Below are 19,506 nucleotides of genomic sequence, written 5' to 3' on the forward strand. Positions count from 1 at the left end.
AGATGGGTGTAAAATGGATTCAAAGATACTTCCTTCTATCATGTCTTGAGACAATTTTTACAAAATATATGCCAGCTTTTGGAGAGAACGGGCATTACTTTGTAGTAATTACCAGTAAACATATAGACTCTGTAACAAAACTGTCTGGGTTCTAATCCTGTGTAAGGCTCTTTTTAGCTTAGGTTCCCCTAGACACAGACTCTGTGATAAGGATATGAGTGAAAACATTTTTTTGGGGAGGTGATTCCAGAAATCACTGATAAGAATTGAGGAAATGAGAAAGGGAAGGCAACCAATAAATGATGAATTTTCAAGTAACTTATGACTGTGAGTAATAAAAATGTAACTCTTAGCCAAAACCGGTTTGGCTCAGTGGATAGAGCGTCCGTCTGTGGACTGAAAGGTCCCAGGTTCGATTCTGGTCAAGGGCATGTACATTGCTCGCTGGCACATCCTCAGTGGGGGGTGTGCAGGAGGCAGCTGGTTGATGTTTCTCTCTCATTGATGTTTCTAACTCTCTATCCCTCTCCCTTCTTCTCTGTAAAAAATCAATAAAATATATATATATATTTTTTAAAAGTTTAACTCTTAGTAGCCCATATAGAACACGTAACTCTAAGGAATAAGGCACCTGGGGTATTTCACATCAAATTCTATTCATCTCTGATTGAGGGATCCTGGGAGGTGGTCAGGGTTCTAGCTCTGTCCTGTCCTGAATATAGCACAAACTTGCCTGGCAGTGGGCCCTGGCAGTTGGAAGTAAGGTGTGCACTACATTGATAAGGACCAAGGAAATAAAGTTGGCACACCCACAGCCTTTGCTATAGACATCCTCTAGCTATATATTCTTAGGAAGTCACTCAACCTATTATGCCCCTTGTTCCCTCATCTGTAAAATAGGAATAATATATCATCAACCACATGGGGTTGATAGAAGGATTAAAGAAAAATTCAATCTACATGAAGTACTTAAAAGAAACTATAGCATTTCCATAGCACTTAGTAAATGGATTTAGTTATAAAAGAATATAACATTTACTGATTGGTTGATATTTCGTCTTTATAAGTTTTTGATATTCTAGGAGTTGACTTCTAATTCCTTAACACTATGAAATTTTATTTTACTCAATGCCTAAAATGATACACTCATGCTTGTCATTTATCAAGGGCCAACACTGGCTGTGTCATGGGAAGCGGCAAGAAAGATGTGTTTAAACCTTATTGTTCCTATATAAATTTCCTTAGAGGATTTATGGGGTTAAGCACTTCTGAACTCTTTAATTTAAAGATTTACTGCTTTGTCAGAGAAACTAATTAAATCTTATTGAAGTGTCAGTAACACAGCAGCATTAGACTCAATTTTCTTTTCTATTATGGGAATAAAAATATCAAAGTGCATTTTAAACTGAATTTTCTAGCATTATGTATCATGTATGTCAAACTCCTGTGAATCAGCATCATAGTAACTATGGAATTCACCAAGACAAACATGCAAGAATTTCAGTAAGTCTGCTTAAACCCTGACTAAGGTAAATTTCTACTATTAAGCTAAGTAACATTAGTAGAAAATTACAGCCTACCAAGGGAGAGTCTCGTATTTATGGAAACTTTTAGAGGTCTATGGATTTGCCTATTCTCTACTCTAGTACCTTCCCTGTCCTCCATTCCTTTTTATTCTTCCAAATCAGTCCTCTTGGCTTGCCCTGAATCTCTTATTTAAAGATTTTGTTCACTTTTGCTTATTTCCCGAGTCTTCATATTAATGAAATTGTCTCAAGAATTGACTTCTCAAATCTTTTTTTCATTTTTGTAGTTGTTTATTTAGTTCACTTTTATTTGTTTAACTCTTAAGGTATCTTAGTGCAACATACATGTGTATAAATGTGAATATGCAAAAAACATAAGAAAATTATAATTTTTAATAAATATTTTAATGAAAGAAAAGTAACCAAAATATTCCATATTAAAACTTTGACAGTTTTAATAAGATAAATTTACACTTAGCTACTTTTTCCATATTTACATATCTTACGTTTAGATTCTATTAAATGGTATTTAATTTTATTGTGGATCAAGGAGAGTTGAAAAAAAATCTGTAAACTTTCTATTAGTCAACGTAAAAAAAAAAATACTTTTTTGGATGTCTTATTGCCCTATAAAAATTTTTAAAGTAAAAAGTAGGATCAAGTTTCCTATAAATGTAATCCATATGTACTATGACATTGTTTTTATTTCTTCATATTTCCTTACCATTTTCTTTTTTTCTCAGCTTCAATTTAATAAAATATATTGCTATAAATAAAGTGAATCAAATGTTTTTATCTTAAACATAGAATACTCATGCTACTAGGAAGAAAAAAATTAATGAAATTCAGCATTTAATATGCTTTTATAAAGAAAGCATAAAATAAACCAAGTTTTCAAAAAGTAAGTCCAAATAGTATTACTAGTTTATGGATGCTAAAAAAAAAGGATTTTAAATAGTCTTTAGTGCTTATATATAATTATAAAAATAATATGTTTTGGCAATAAACAATTGAAGTCAATCTCTGCTACATTTATTTTAATTTAAACAATTTTTCTAAGTTCCTATGAAATCTAACATCAATCCAAATCCTCTGTAAAAAAAGGAAAATAATTGCTATATTTATCCTTTATTAAATGCCTTCTTAGATTTTAAATTTTATTTTAAAAAATTCAACATTTGTGTGTTCTGCTCATTAATGCTATGGTATTTTTTGAATGCTTATACCATGATATCAGCATGCCTTCTGATCAAGCAGACAAGATAGTAATTAAATAATGCCATTCCCAAAAAAGCTAGCAAGAGGCAACTGTGACAAGTGCCATGTCTGATAGCTACCAGGTGCTGTGAGAGCATATACTACAGAGACCTGACCAGGCCTAGTGAATAGAGAGAAGGCTTCCTAGAGGAAGAGACAGTTGAATTGAAATCCAAGGGATGTGTAGGAATCAGACATAAGATACAGTTTTAGCTACAATTGCAAGCCTATAGAATAAGACTTACTATACAAAATTCTGTCTCCAGATTTCACAGTAAAAGTAAGCAGTCCATCATTATTAGTGAGCCTCACCCCTCTAGATTTATCTGAGATACTCTTCCTCAACTACACTTTAACCATCTGAGTATTAATTTACTCTTTTATTAATAAAACAGATTATAATGTAGGGTCTATTTCTGAGAAAATTGCTCTAGGATAAAATGAAGTAATGTAGGTGAAAGTGGTTTTTCTCATCATAGACTTTGGTGCTGGTACTCTTTTATTTCTATGTGATCTCCATTATTACTTATTTTCACAGAGAAAGTAGGAAAGGAGTTGGTGCTTTAGAGGGAAGGGTTATTTGTGCACCACAACTAAGATTTCTGATGTTATTGCCCAATTGCATATTAGCAAATCGTTTTTAGTAATAAAAACATTATAAATCTATGATTATAATGCAGAACCAGAGTTTCTAATGAAAGCTAAGGATTTGATTTTTGTACCACTTGAAATATTTATTGGATAAGCTTTCTAAGAAAAAATGGAGAATATGTTCAAGTAGAATTTCATAATAAAAACATGGAATCTGGGTCTCATTGAGCCAAATGCATCTTATTCTTCCACAAAAGAATGACTACAGCAAAGATGGGCCATGAACATGGACAGTGTAACACCAAGAGAGTAAATGAATTAATTGCTCATTTGTCCATTCATTCCATAACTGTTTAGCTCTAAGAATACAAAGTAAAACAAGACAGTAAGGAAGAAGTGGTTCCTGTCTTCATAGAGCTAAAAATTTAGTTCTAGTGAAATGTGGTGAACACGTGTAAGATGTATGTTTAATGGGACATGTACTAGAAAGAGCATGAGCTAAGAATATTATTTGTTATTGAAATAACAAGGCCATTGATTCATCAAGATGTATGCATAGACCTCAAAGCCACCCACAAGTTGTGGAAGATACTTAAGATGTTTGCATTACTTCATCCCACTCCCTGGCAAATGTCCCCACTGGGATTTGTCCAGATTCCAAGCTGAGAGGAGATTACAGCTGTCAGAAGCATGATCACCCCGTTTCTACTCAGTGAAAAGGTAAAAGAATTACCGTCAGGAAATGGGTAGGCTTCTCCTGACAGAGTGGAGGCCAACACCTGAGAGACCTACATGACCACTGGATCTGAGCAGACTTTGCAGGAGTGAGAAAGTTAAAGAATGCATCCTCAACAGCTCAGCTTACAGCCAGCCTTGCTCAGCTTCCTAAAAATGACATAGGAAATGTTAGCTCATTTCTGGAAGGACATCCACTACTGAGATGAGGCCAAAGGAACCTCAGGGACTCAGAGACTCCTGCTAATTTTGAAGTCCATAGCTTCAAAGCAGGGCTGTGAAATTGGATTAGCAAAAGGAGTATTATTATCCAAGCTCAAGTTCCATCAGAAAGATAAAGCAGGCAAATGTGTATTTGGTGACACTAATGCCCCTCTTCTTTTTTTTTTTTTTTTTTAAATAAGTTTTTATTGTTCATATTATTACAAATGTTCCTTTTTTCCCCCCCACCATTGCTCTCCTCCACCAGGTTCCCACCCCACCCTCTGCCCTTTCCCCACTCCCCATTGTCCTCATCCATAGGTGCACAGTTTATGTTCAGTCTCTTCCCACGCCCCCCTCTCCCCTTTTCCCCAAGAATCGTCAGTTCACTCCCCTTCCATACCTCTGATTCTATTATATTCAACAGTTAATATTGTTCATCAGATTTTTTTAATTTCCTTGGTTTTTAGATTCACTTGTTGATAGTTACGTATTTGTTGTTCATAATTTTTATCTTTGTTTACTTTCTCTTTTGAAAGAACCCCCTTCAGCAATTCATATAATTCTGGTTTGGCGGTGATGAACTCCTTTAGCTTTTTTTTATTAGTGAAGCTCTTTATCTGGCCTTCGATTCTGAGTGATAGCTTTGCTGGGTAGATTATTTTTGGCTGTAGGTTCTTGCTATTCATCACCTTGAATATTTCTTGCCATTCCCTTCTGGCCTGCATGGTTTCTGTTGAGAAATCAGCTGACAATCGTATAGGTGCTCCTTTATAGGTTACTACCTTCTTTGCTCTTGCTTCTTTTAATATTCTCTCTTTGTCTTTTGCTCTTGGAATTTTAATAATGATGTGTCTTGGTGTGGTCCTCTTTGGATTCCTTTTGTTTGGAGTTCTGTGCACTTCCTGGACTTGTAAGTCTAATTCATTCACCAGGTGGGAGAAGTTTTCTGTCACTATTTCTTTCAGTATGTTTTCGATATCTTGCTCTCTCTCATCTTCTGGGACCCCCATAATTCTGATGTTGGTTCGCTTGAAGTTGTCCCAGAGGTTTCTTACATTATCTTCAATTTTCTGGATTCTCTTGCCTTCTAGCTTCTGTGGAGGAGTGTCTTCTGGCTCTTTATGTTCCAAATCTTTGACTTGATTCTTGTGATCTTCCCTTCTGTTTTTAGGACTCTGTAAAATATTTTTTATTTCAGACAATGTATTCTTTATTTCTTGTTGCTCCCTTATCATTTCTTGTTGACTCCTTATTAATTCTAGTTGATCTCTTTTCATATCTTCATAGGCCTTATCCATCTTTTCTAGGAAATTCTTGAAAAACCTTATAAGCGTAGATTTGAACTCTATATCCAGATGCTTTTTGTCCTCCATTTCTTTCGTTTGTGATCTATTTTGTCGTCGCATTTCGCAGTTACAGATGGGGCGGGGTTTCAGGGTGGAGCCTGCAGCTTTGGCTTCCGTCAGCCCCGCCCTATGCGGGTCCTTCAGTGCTCGCTGCCGGCGCCTCTGAGAGAAAGGTGCCCTCGATTTTCGCCTGCTGCCAAACAGTCTATGCTCTCCCACATGAGCCCGGTATTGGGGTTCAGTTCAGTTGGAAGTGGAGTTGGAGGTGGCGTTCAGAGCAGACTGGAGCCCCAGTCTCCTTCCTGTCAGAGAGATCCCGCGGCACAGCCAACTGTCCCTTCTCTGCGTGCAGCCGGGACCTTCTTTCGCCAATTCCCCGGGGTTCCGCCTTACAGCCCGGCTCCCTATGGCTGAGCCTGAGTCCCCGGGGTCTGGCCTAAAACTGGGGTTCAGAGCAGTCGGGGGCCCAGCACAGTCGGAGTTTTATCTCCTTTCCCTAAGGAACGCCCGCCAGGCACTGGGCCTCCCTCCTCTCCAGCTCCGTCCTCTCCGCGCGCTGCGTCTCAGTACCTTGGGCTTTTCCAGCTCCTCCACGCCTCTTTCTGGTTTTCTCTTTGCTTCTCGCTGTAGAATTTCCAGTCAGTCAACCTTCCTGTAGTTCTGGGCAATGTTCGTTTTATATTTTAGTTGTATTTTATTGAAATTGTTGTGTGCGGCTGCGGCCAGGTGTTCACCTGGGCGCAGCCATCTTGGATCAGCTCCACAATAATCTTTATCTAATGCCCCTCTTCTTGCACCATCTTTTATCTCCTTTTCCCTCTCCGATGCCCATGATCCTCAACCACACCTGACTGTGCAGTGCTCCTCTGAAGAGCCCACCGCAGTTCATCTTCCCTGGACATATAATTGAAACTAACCAAATTTTGTCTTTCAACAGAAGTTATTACCCTGTTATTATATTCCCTATGGGTTCCATTTCCATTTTTTTTGTGTGTGTATATGTGTCAGGTAAAACAATATCTGAAAAATTAAATTTTTGTTAATGGTGATGATAAATTTAGGATCCTATCTGACATATACAAGTAAATGCTTCCTAAGCATAAAAGCACCTGGTAATCTCTGTAGGATATATATACTAGTATATATACATACACACACATATATGATATATGCCCAAACTTACCCACATTATTGCAATCTAAATATATAATCAATATAAAAGTTATCAAAATATTTACATATTTATATTCTTACTAGAGGCCTGGTGTACGAATTCGTGCACAGGAGGGGTCAAGCAAGCCTGCCCTGATTGAGGCCGGCCAGCTGGGGGGAGGGCCCATGGGAGATTGGTTGGCCGGTGCTGCCCCCATCTGGATGGTTGGCTTGCCACAGTGTACGTCATAGCATCTGGTTGTTCCAGTTGTTCCAGTAGTTCCAGTTGCTTGGCTTTTATATATATATATAGATTTTGTGCAAATTCATCAAAATATATATTACATATAACATATAATATATATAATGTATAGTGTATATATATAGTATATACATATATTATTATATAGAGTATATGTATATATTCCATTTATAATATACTAGAGGCCCAGTGCAGAAAATTCATGCATAGGTAGGATCCCTAGGCTTAGCTGATGATTAGGGCTGATTGGGGCCTTCCAGCTGCTGGTGGGGGCCTCCTTTCCCCAAGGCCTCCCTTTCCCAGCTGCCATCTGCTAGCGAGGGCCTTCCTTTGTTCGGTACCCCCTTGTGGTCAGTGCCCATCATAGCAAGAGAAAGAATTCCCAGTTTCTCCTGGTCAAACTCCCTCAGGGACACTTTGCATATTAACTTTATATATATATAGATGGCATATATATATATATATATATATATATAATATATGTTATATATATGTTATATATATAATATAATATATAGTACACACACACACACAGAGAGAGAGAGAGAGAGAGAGAGAAGTTTAAGACATTTCTTAAACTCTAGAGAATGACACTAAAATTTAGAAGTTCCAGCCCTAGAGAAGAGTTATATTTGGGGGGCGGGGGAGAAATAGCTCCCATTTTTTTAGTTCTGCAACCTCATATTATTTCTGCATATGATTTGATTAGCCCAATCCTTTGGCCTCAATCTGGTGTTTTATAAATAAGCATTGAGCCCAGGATGCACTGTTGGAAATTCAAGCCATGCCAGTGGAGTTGACTGTTTCTGGGCACTTGTACAAGCCTCAGCAAGAAAGATTAGTTACATGTTTTCTTTGGTGATGACATGAGTTAAATAGTAATACCCTCAGATTAAATTTGTCACCTATTCAACACAGAGTTCTTACAAAAGGCCTCAAAGCAAATATAGTCTATTAAGTGTAAAAATTGGGGAATGTTGACAGCTGCCAAGCCCATATAACATTTACACAATTTATATGCTGAGCTAACACGTCAGTCAATTTGTTTGACCTTCCCGTGTCCTCTTCTTAAGAAGCTGTTCCCACTGTTTCTAGTGAATGGGCAGCAAGGCTTTTGACCCTACCTTTCTGACCACAGCTGATTGGAGCAGGGATGAATATGAGGAAAGATATATACAGAGACAGAGAGAGAAAGAAGAATAAAACTAGTAGGTATAGAAACAGAGACCAGTGATCATGTAGCTCCCAAGAGAATGAAAGAGGAAGCAAAAGTGAGAATACACATCTTGATTCCAGAGAGCTTCTGATTCCATGGGTAGCTCAGATGTATTCCTTATCTTGATTCTGTGAGATAATCTGTGTACATAGAAGGTGATTTTCATAGCAGTGCAATTAAAAAAAAAAAAAAAAAAAAAAAAAAAAAAAGAAAGAAAGAAAGAAAGAAAAAAGAATGCAAGCCACATGCATAATTTGATTTTTTTAGTAGCCATGGTATAAAGAAACAGGAAAAATCAACTCTAATAAAATAATTTTATTTAACCCAATATATCCACAATATTGCCATTTAAATCAATATAAAGATTATAAATGATATATTTACATTGTTATTTTCATGTTAAATCATTGAAGTCTGGTGAACATTTTCCTTTTATGGCACAATCTAATTTGGATGAATCACATTCCAATGACTCAGTGACTAGTGGCTACCATGCTGAACAGCGCAGGGATGGAGCAGACACTGGAAAGCAGCTTTGCTGTCAGGGACTTCTCTTCCAGCTACATTGCATCTAGGGAAGGCCAGGTGAATAAGCATTGCCAAAGGCTTTGAAGTAGACATTATGTATGTCACTTCTAAACCAAGATGGTTAAGAAGCCCTGTTGGTTTGTCCACTCTCTGTCCCTTTACATCAGCTTGATGCAGTGCAAGTGAACAGTCTGTTAAACATGGCACAGCATGGGTCTTTGACTCATCACTTCAAGGAGAGTCTGTTATCAATTGGAAATATTTGTTTTGATATTACAGAAGCAAAAAATTTTAACAAAAAACCCTGCTTTTGTTTGAACAGCTATACATTTTTGTACGTATTTGTTTAGCCATAACTATTTAATATCCAATATTTTCATCTATTGCTATTATATGGATTTTTAATTTCTTGCATCAGGTGATAATCTGACACATACATGTGAGCACACACATACATGCACACACACACAAGCACAGGCTCGATAGCTAATTACTTTTGGGTTATGCAGATGAGTGGTACACATGTGTGTATATTATCCAGGGCATGTTTAGGCTGCAAACTTTACATGGGAAAATAAACTAAGAACAAATCAAGAGGAAAATGTGGAAAATGAAAAACTCTTACAAGAAAACAGGACTAAAGCTTCACAACATTGGATTTGACAATTATTTTTGGATATGATACCAGGCAATAAGAAATAGGCAAATTAGGCATCATGAAAATAAATTCTTTTGTGCATCAAAAGACACTCTTAACAGTAAAAAGGCAATCAATAGAATAGGAGAAAATAATTGCAAACCATATACCTGGTAAGGTAATAATATACAAAATACATAGAGCATTCCTAAAACACAACAACAACAACAAAACCACACAACCCAATTAAAAAATTGGTTGGATAGTTATTTCTCCAAAGATGATATGCAGGTGACCAAAAAGCACATGAAAAGATGCTTCATATCCATAATCAACAGGTACATGCAAATCAAAACTAAAATAAGACACCATCTCACACCCATTACAATTGCTACTATAAAAAAGAACCACTCATGGTGAGGACATGGAGAGATTGGGACCTTGGGCTCTGATGGTGGGAATATAAATTGCTGTACTAGTGTACTGGTGTAGCGCTATGGACAACAATATGGCAATTCCTTAAAAAATTAAAGATAGAATTTCTGCAGGATCTTGCAATTCCACTTCTGGGTATATACAGGAGCTTGAAGAGATATTTGTACAACCATATTCTCAGCAGGATTATCACAATAGCCAAAATGTGGAAGTAACCCAAGTGTTAACTAACAGCTGAATGGGTAAACAAAATTGAATATATGCATACAGTATATCATTCAGCCTTAAAAAGGTAGGTCATTCTACCCTGGCCTGGTGGATCAGTTGGTTGGAGCATTTTCCCATATACCAAAAGGTTGCAGGCTTGATTCCCAGTCAGGACACATACCTAAGTTGTAGGTTTGATCCCCAGTTGGAGGCAACCAGTTGATGTTTCTCTTTTGCACTAATATTTCTTCCCTGCTCTCTCTCCCCCTCCCTTTCTCTCTCTAAAAATCAATAAAAAATTCCTAAAACTCAACAACAAAACTCCTAAAACTCAACAACACAACCAAAAAAAAAAAAAAAAAAATTCAAAAATAGGCAAAGGAGTTGGATAATCATTTATCCAAAGAAGATATGCAAGTTAACCAATAAGCATATGAAAAGATGAGGATTAAAAAAACAAAAACAAAACATGTAGGGCATTCTGATATATGCTTCAACAGGGGTGAACCTTGAGGATATTATCTTATATAATAAAAGGCTAATATGCAAATTGGCCCCTCAGGAGTTTGACTGACTGGGAGTTCGATCGCTATGATGTGCACTGACCACCAGGAGGTGGCACAGAATGAAGGAAGGCCAGCAGCCGAGAGAAGGAAGGCCTTGATCAGCCCTGATCACTCGCCAGGTCTAGTGACCTTACCTGTGCATGAATTTTGTGCACCAGGCCTTTAGTACTAGGTATACTGTAACAAGCCAGTCACAAAAAGACAAATACTCCATTGTTCCACTTACATGAGTACTTAGAGGAGACAAATTCATAGAGACAGGTAGTAAAATGGTGATTGCCAGGGGTGAGAGGAAAAAGGAAATGGGGAGTTATTATTTTATAAATACAAAGTTTTAATTTTTTAAGATGAAAAAAGTTTTGGTGATAGTTGCACAATAATATGAATGCACTTAATACCACCGAACTGTACACTTAAAATTTGTTAATATGGTAAGTGTTACATATTATTTGTATTTTATCACCATAAAATTTTTTATTGAAACATCTTATTTTTAAAAATCAAGAGAAAAATATGACCAAAGCCTTTAGAATTCTGAGAGATTTGATGAGCAAATACGGAATTCATCACTGCCAAGAATTTTTCCAGTTTTGAAGTACACACATAATAAGGGAGAAATAGTTAGATAATGGCACAATTATTTAATAAATTTTTTCATTGTATGAACATAAGTATGACAAAGTACTAAAGGTTCTCAAGGCACTGCATTAAGTACTGTGATGACCCTACATGAAACATACCTTTATTTTTGGAGGGAAATTCTGAGGCACAGAGTTGTTACTAAGTAACTGGTTTGATGTCACTTACCTGATATCTTAAAGCATGGTTTCTCAACTTCAGCATGATTCCCATTTTTGGAGCAGCATCTCTGTTCTCAACGATGCTAGCAGCATCAGTCCCGCTGTTAGGTTGTGAAAACAGACCTTGACAAATGTGCCTTGGGGCAAAATTATCCCCAGTTGATTCCTAAGATTAGGGAGGTATGACAGAGCCCCTGTCTTAGAACTGGACTTTCAGAAAACAACTGGTCAGGGCAATATAGAATCCATTTAGGAAGATCTCATTTACCAAATTATCAAAACTACTGTGTTTCCCCTAAAATAAGACATCCTCCGAAAATAAGGCCTACTTACAGGTTTCCTTCTGAGTGAAATATAAGGCATCCTCCTGAAAATAAGGCCCCCCTAGGCTAAACATGAGAGATTTGGTCCACTGATTCTGAAAGAAATAGAGTCACAAGAAATTCACCAGGAAATTCAGGAATTGGATTGCTATGATGATGTTCCAGAAAATGATGACATGATTGTCATTGAATAAATGAGTAAATTCTTGATACTGTAGGATTCACAGTTTGTCTGGTTTGTGTTGACAACTACTGTACTACCGTACTGTATACAGGTAATAAATTTCCTTTATTTTCATTTAACAATAAATGTGTACCGTATTCTTCTTCATGGAAAAATAAGACATCCCCTGAAAATAAGACCTAGCGCATCTTTGGGAGCAAAAATTAATATAAGACACTGTCTTATTTTCGGGGAAACAGGGTAGTTTGGTCACAGAAATAAGCTACAGTCTGTTTTAACTCCTATCAAAGCAGCGCTGGGTGATTAAACTAGGGCTTCTCCATTTTCACAAATGAGAAAGCACAATCTATCCTAGGGCTCAGGGGGTGAGGCTAAGCCTCTAGGAAGGGTACAGTGACTAGAAAGCAGTGAGAATAGGCAGTTCTTGACAAGCTAGCATTGCAAGGCAGGAATTGTTCCAGCTGGGATGAGTGAGAAAAATATCATGGAAGAGTTGTCATCTCAAAGAGGGTATAAAAAAAAAAAAAAAAAGACAAATTCAGTGGTTGTATGGGACAGAAACCCACTCAAATTAGTTCCAATTGAAAAGGAGGCTTATTTTTAGGATATAGAGCTCTCATATACATGAGTTACAGCTGGGAATGGAGCTGCAAACTGGGGAGCTGCCAAGGACCACAGTTGCTTTTTCTTTCAGTTGCTGCATAACTCCTCTCTGCATAATTTTACAAGCATGCTCTCTTCTGTTTAAAACAAACTGACTTTCTTTGCTTACTCTTGGTCTCTGATGCTTTAGAACATTGTCTTATGCAAATAATGCTTTTGGTTGACATGGTACTAGCTCAAGAATAAACCCTATGCTGAGCCTTAACATAGCTTTCAATGTTGACTCAGTGTGTTAATTCCAGATTTCCAGGGGGGGAAATCTTATTGTTCCACTTTTGCTCAGCTATGCACCTGACACGATTCATTCCGCTTAGAACTGGAATGGGAATACACGATAAAAACAAGTCACCCACACTCTAGTGGGGTGTAGTGCACCGTGTCAGTTCTCAGGGAGTTTAGTAAGACTCATCTCTAAAAACATTATCTACGAGAGCTTTAATGTGTGAGTAGATTAGATCAGGTTGTCAAGGGTGTTAAGCAGTAGACTGAGATTGTCAAGGATATTAAGCAGTAGACTAAGGCATTTAAACTCTCCAAGGTGTCTGTCACCTCTCTGGACACATCGTGGAAGAAAGCTGTCCTGTTTTTCTAGAAAATACGTTTTGGCTCCCAGGCTCCAGAGTCCAGAAACAGGTTAGTGTCTATAGAGAGAAGACAAGCCATGACATGGAACCATCATATATAAAGCAACTGAAATATGACTTTACTTGGCAAGCTAGAAGAAAAGATAGACTATCAGATATCTCTCCACTTACCCGTATTTTCCGGTGTATAAGACGACTTTTGAAATGAAAAAAGTCAACTGAAAATCTGGGGCAAAAGACCAAAATTGCACAAAAATTACCTGCAGATCTTGACAGCAAAGTAAGTCTTTTCTTTGAAGTGGGGGGTAGTCTTATACAGTGAATATAGGCCTAAACCTATGTTTTAACAGTAAAATTAGGGGGTCGTCTTATACACCGGAAAATACAGTATAAAAACAAAGTTAGTAGAGCACTAAAAAACATTTAATTAATAAAATCAATACAAGCAGCTAAGAGCTGTTCTACTGCAACTATAAACAACCACCATAATAAAAACTAATGTTTGTCAAGTTCTTTGGGCTGGAAATTGGATTAAGCATCTGTGTGAGTGGAGCAAAATAAGTGAGTTTTTATTTACTGTCCAGTAAATCCATATTGCCTTTCTCTTTCAGGGACTGGAATCACCAAATCTTAGAATTGCAAGGCCTTTGACAATCCAGACCAGGGGCAAGCTTCTCTAGCACTTACCTGTTACTCCTCTAACTGTTACCAGATTCTTCCCCATAACTGGCTAACCAGCTAGAACCTAACTAGTCCGGAACCAAACTGAGCCCAGATTATGCAGCCTCTGAGTCAGAGGGCTGGACAGGCAGCTAGTTCCATGCATAGAGCGACAGTTAACTTGGATCCTACATTTTGGACGAAGAGTCCACATTAGAATATCAAGACTGTTTTTATAAACTATATGTCTCTATAGAGAATAAAAATCTATTCTAGGATTTAATGAGCCTGCTTCTTGCTTTAAATGTAATGCTAATGGTAAACTGAAAAAGATTTCTAGTGACAGACAATTAGTGATAATGGTGATTACCGGTATTTATACAGTCTTTCACCCAAACAGATGGCGAAGGGCTTAAAAAATGAAGTCTCTAGGCGTGATTTCTCCCCCTTCTTAAATAAAAGCTCCTCTAGGGTCAACATAGTTTGTACTTAACACATTGCATTACATTACCCATACTAAATAACAATTTCCGGGCAATTCAGTTGCTCTGTTAATTTGCTTAGCAATTAGCTCTGAATGGATTTTTTACCCTGAATACATTACAAATGTACGAATTCATGTATGCCCTATTTATTTTTTTCTTAGTCATTGATTTAACTTTTACAGGCCTCTGTAGTTACTGTCACATGGATAACTTTCAGGTCACCGGAGGCTCAGGTCACTTAGTGGGCCTCTCTCTGGTGACCTACAGAGTCCTTTCCTCCTTTAAAAATGCCAGCCTGTTGGATGCACAGGAATAGAGCCAGGTTGGAGACCTGTGGGTATTCTTGGATCCCTAAAATTAACTGCAGGATTCAATTTCTTGGTATCTTTTTTTTTCTTGTTTTATGTCAAGTTTTAAAGACATAATATTAAAAGTATCAAGTTTAATCAAAATCAGAGCTATGTAAGGAAACATTGAGTCCTTCTCTGCTTTCTTCTCCCTTCCCTTCCCCACTTCTCTTGCTGTAGGTGATATGGGCTTTATATTATTTACTGTCTGCTTCACATGGGTGCTTCACGATGTGATCTGGGGAAAAGGCGGGGTGATTGCTTTTTGGCCTAGTAAGACTAAGATATTCATTTGGAAGGGGGGAAAAAGTCAAAGTTGTTAATGGGAAGAATATGAATCTTTCCTGGACCTCAGACCAAATTTCAGAAGAAAATGAGTCTGAGTTGGTGGCTAGGTTTGGCTTTGCCTCTTGGCAGGGAAGGTGTAGCAGAGAGTAAGTGGGGGCTGTCACAGCCTGGAAGAAAGGCTTCTACTTCCCTCTCTTTCACCCCAGACCCAAGACCTTCCCCTCCCTTGGGCAGACTTATATCTTGAAGTTCTCAATAAGTTTCCTGAGCATCTTTATAATCATATGTTGGAACTCTATGTCTGGTAAATTGCTTGCCTCCATTTCTTGAGGCAGAGACCAGCTCTCTCCTCTGTAGAGCAGAATATGCTGGACAGCTGGGAGAGAAAACAGAAGACTTAATGTGTTCGACAGCCCAGGATAGGCGATCTGGATTGGAATCGTGTAGCCTGGTGGTACCGTGAAAGCCATTCTCTGCCTGGAGCTTCAGCTTCTTCCTGTGTAAAACTGGCTTAATAAGTTCCTTGAGCATCGTATAAAATACTAAAGCACTTAGCTCATAGTGCTGGGCACACAGTATAAACTCTCTCATATTAACTCTCATGATTATTACCACAGTTACTCAGGGCCTGGGGCTGTGGCATTTACTTGGTTAATTCATTACAGAGGGGTGACAAGACCTGGGAAAGCTGGGAATGGGATATTAGAAGGGGCGGGGTTAAAGGAAGAGGGAGGAGATAGGAAGCCAGGGAGACCCATGCAAGGCACCCTCTGAGAGCTGGAGGTGCTTCCTCGTGGGGCTAATCCTGCTGTCTAGGAAAGTGAGACATGAAATCTTAACCAAAGGGAGGCTTAGGAAACCTGAGCATCTGGGAAGGCACCAGGTTTATACCCACTTCCATCTCCCTACACTCCGTATTCGGTACAGAGACCGGGCAGTATAGACCCGATGCAGGAGCTACAGATATTCAGGGGCTACAGAGGCAGCTCCATTGTCAAAGGCATCCAAGTGTAGGAGAGTGGGGGTTGTGTTGAGTGTAGGTCTCACTTCAAGGCCCTGAGATTCATTTTTTTTTTTTTAATGCCCCTTCTACCAAATGGTTCTGCTCATCTTTCCTTTTTTCTTGCAAGCTTTGGTTTAGCTCTTCAAGCAGGCCTGTGCAAGGTGGCTTGAGCCAAAGGTACACGAGGCAGTGATTGTAAAAGGAAGTGGGGGTGGCTCTTTTTTTCCCCTTCCTCATCAAAAAGAGCTCTCATCCTGAGCTGCTGGGCTCCAGAAGGATCTTTCATAGACCATGAATATCTCAGAGGGACAAAGAATGGAAAAAGTCTACCCCTGGGTTACATAATAATGCACTTCTATTGGGAAAAAACTCAATTAGTATTGTCTTGGAACTGCATAGAAGGTAATGAAGCCAAAGAGAAGACTAGTCTGGAAAAACAGAATAATTGAAATGTGAATGATAGGTGGTGTGTTGCCCAGAATTGGAGACTAGGATTCTAAAATGACTGAAACCTCCAACCCTCACATTTCTTACTTAACAGGATTATCCTTATATCTTCATGGGCATGTCCATGTCAAATGAAGCCACACATAGGAAAGTATTGCTGTGTTAACATTTTCACTGTCTACCTATTTGTATTTGTATTTACTATCTGCAAATGATCCCTTTTAGCACCAAATCTTTCTTATTTTCTTAAAGCGTAGGTTAAGCTTTTAACCCCCGTCCCTTATAAGGTGCCTATTTGCCAGATATTTTCATATGTCTTTGACTTTCCTCATGAGTGATAAGACAAACTCCTTTTGGTAATACCCTGTATTCCTTCATGCCAGTGATAGGAAGGTCTATACATTCTGAGATTTTATTGTCCTTTGTCAATTGCAACTGAATTGAGCAAAGACAATTTCCATTCCTGACACATCTACCCCAGCTGCTGTTTTGCTGGTACATTCATCCACAAGTCACCTGCAAAAATGCATCTATTGTCCCTTGTGATTGCAGTTAACTGCCATGGCTAGAAGGATAAGTGTTATAAAATCAGCCTCTTTTCACAGCCTAACAAATCTGTTTATTTATAAGTGAACCCTTATATGCAATTCGTATCTTTTCACGTACACCGATGAAGGGAACACCAGCTGCCATTTTATATGTCAAATCTGAGGTTCATCTAAGAATATGTGAAACAAATAAGAAAAAATAAGCTAGTATGGGTAAATTTCTCAGAAATGTTTCTAGTAAAATGTTAGAGTATGTGTCTAAATCATTTTCCTGGCCCTGGTACCCTTTTCGTCAGAACAGGCCACTTCTAAGAGGTGGGAAATAGCATGATTTGGGTTTCTTAGCTTTTTTAAGATCATATTTCTTTGAATCTGGTATGTATTAGAGGTTTGTTGTTGTTGTTGTTGTTGTTGTTTTAAAAAAAACACCACCAAAATGATGGAGATATATATATTTATATCCTAAAAAATAAGGAATTGACTTTTGTGATTATGGAGGTTGACAAGTACCAAGGTCTGGTCAGCAACTGGAACCCAGGAGAGCCAATCATGTAGGTCTAGTATGAAGGCCAGCAGGCTCAAGAACCAAGAGCCTATGTTTAAGTTTTAAACATTGCATACAAAATTCTAATTATACATTATTCTTAAAATATTAATTTAAAACAAGAAAAAGCATTTCTCTAAACATTCTATAATCTAGGCTGAGTTCTTAATGGCTCCCCAAAAGCTGAAACGATAAAAATCTAGTCAAACAATATAAATGTCCTAAGCAGAGGGGTAGGGAGTAGGTGGAGGTGGGCAAAGGGGAGAAGCATGAGGATGGAAAGAGACTTTGCTTGGTACACGCTGCAGCATAAAGATGATGTTTTATTGAGTTGTACATTTGAAACCTGTATCTTTTTGCAAACTAATGTCATCCCAATAAATTCAATTAGAAAGTTTCTATTGGTATTTTTATAAAGATGTGAGTGTATTTACCCATGCCTGTTGGGGAAAAATGCTTTAATTTACAGTGTTCAGAAGAAAATGTTTCCATAACATGTAATAAAAAATATTAAAAACAGAGTTGTAGTGCTTATATAGGCATAGGCAGTTTTTTTTTTGTTTCATGATTTAATTTCAAGGAAAATGGAAAGACATATTGTAGTTGTTCACAGTTCGAATGGTTCACAGAAAGAAACAGCTCCATATTAATTTTTCTTCTAATTATCATGCATCTTATCTTGGAGACATGTTTTTGACTAGATTTAAATCTTAACACACTCTATTAATATTTCAGGTTTGGCACCAGATGCATGAGTAGTGTTATTCATGAAAACCTTGCCAAAAGCATTCTATGAGTCAAAATTTGATGAAATTAATAAAAATCCTTTTCTTTTGATCATTTGAGTCATCATCTATCAAATTTTGCCAGGGACTCTGAAATGAGTTTACTCCAAACTTCTTACCTAATGCATATGTTCTGGTCCAAGAATTGTATGTGGGTGCTTCTGTATTGGGTGCGTATATGTTTACCAGAGTTATTTCTTCTTGTTAGGTTGGTCACTTTACTATTATGAAATGGCCTTCCTTATCTCTTGTCATGTCCTTCACTTTGAGATTTAATTTATCAGATATAAGTATTGCTACCCCAGCTTTTTTTTCATTTCCATTAGCCTGGAAAACGCTTTTCCATCCTTTCACCCTCAGTCTGTGTGCGTCTTTTTTTTCTGAGGTGGGTTTCTTGTAGATAGCAGATATATGGGTATTGTTTTCTTATCCAATCTATTACCCTAGTCTTTTGATTGGGGCATTAAATTCATTTGTATTTAAAGTTATTATTGATAGGTACTTACTTATTGCCATTTTATTCTTTACCCCTGTGTTCCTTCTCCACTTCCTATTTTTCTTTCTTTCTCTCTTTCTTTCTCTTTCTTTCTTTCTTTCTTTCTTTCTTTCTTTCTTTCTTTCTTTCTTTCTTTCTTTCCTTCCTTCCTTCCTTCCTTCCTTCCTTCCTTCCTTCCTTCCTTCCTTCCTTCCTTCCTTCCTTCCTTCTCTCTCTCTCTCTCTCTCTCTCTCTCTCTCTCTCTCTCTCTCTCTCTCTCTCTCTTTCTTTTTTTCACACCAAACTCTTTAGCATTTCTTGCATGGCTGGTTTGGTGGTGATAAATTCCCTTAATCCATTTTGTCTGTAAAGCTCCTGATTTCACCTTCAATTTTAATTGATAGCCTTGCTAGGTACAGTGGTCCAAGAATTGAATCCTTTCTGCCCACTTGCCTTGTTATAGACAAAAGCAACATCACTAATAATAAATAATAGAAGCTAAACAACACACAGAAAAAGTCCTGTTCAATTTTTCCCTGCTTGGGGTACCTTTGCCACGCATTGATGAATTCTGACTTGTCCTCTGGCTTGCTGGGGTAAAGTGCTCTCACCTTGCATGAATACTTTTATTCCTTGTTTCACACTGAATTAAAATTATTTGTTTCAATGGCTGTGTTCTCTATTAGATGATGTGTATCTTGAGAACTA

The sequence above is a fragment of the Pipistrellus kuhlii genome, unplaced genomic scaffold (genome assembly GCF_014108245.1).
Source record: "Pipistrellus kuhlii isolate mPipKuh1 unplaced genomic scaffold, mPipKuh1.p scaffold_m20_p_7, whole genome shotgun sequence".
NCBI classification, from domain to species: Eukaryota; Metazoa; Chordata; class Mammalia; order Chiroptera; family Vespertilionidae; genus Pipistrellus; species Pipistrellus kuhlii.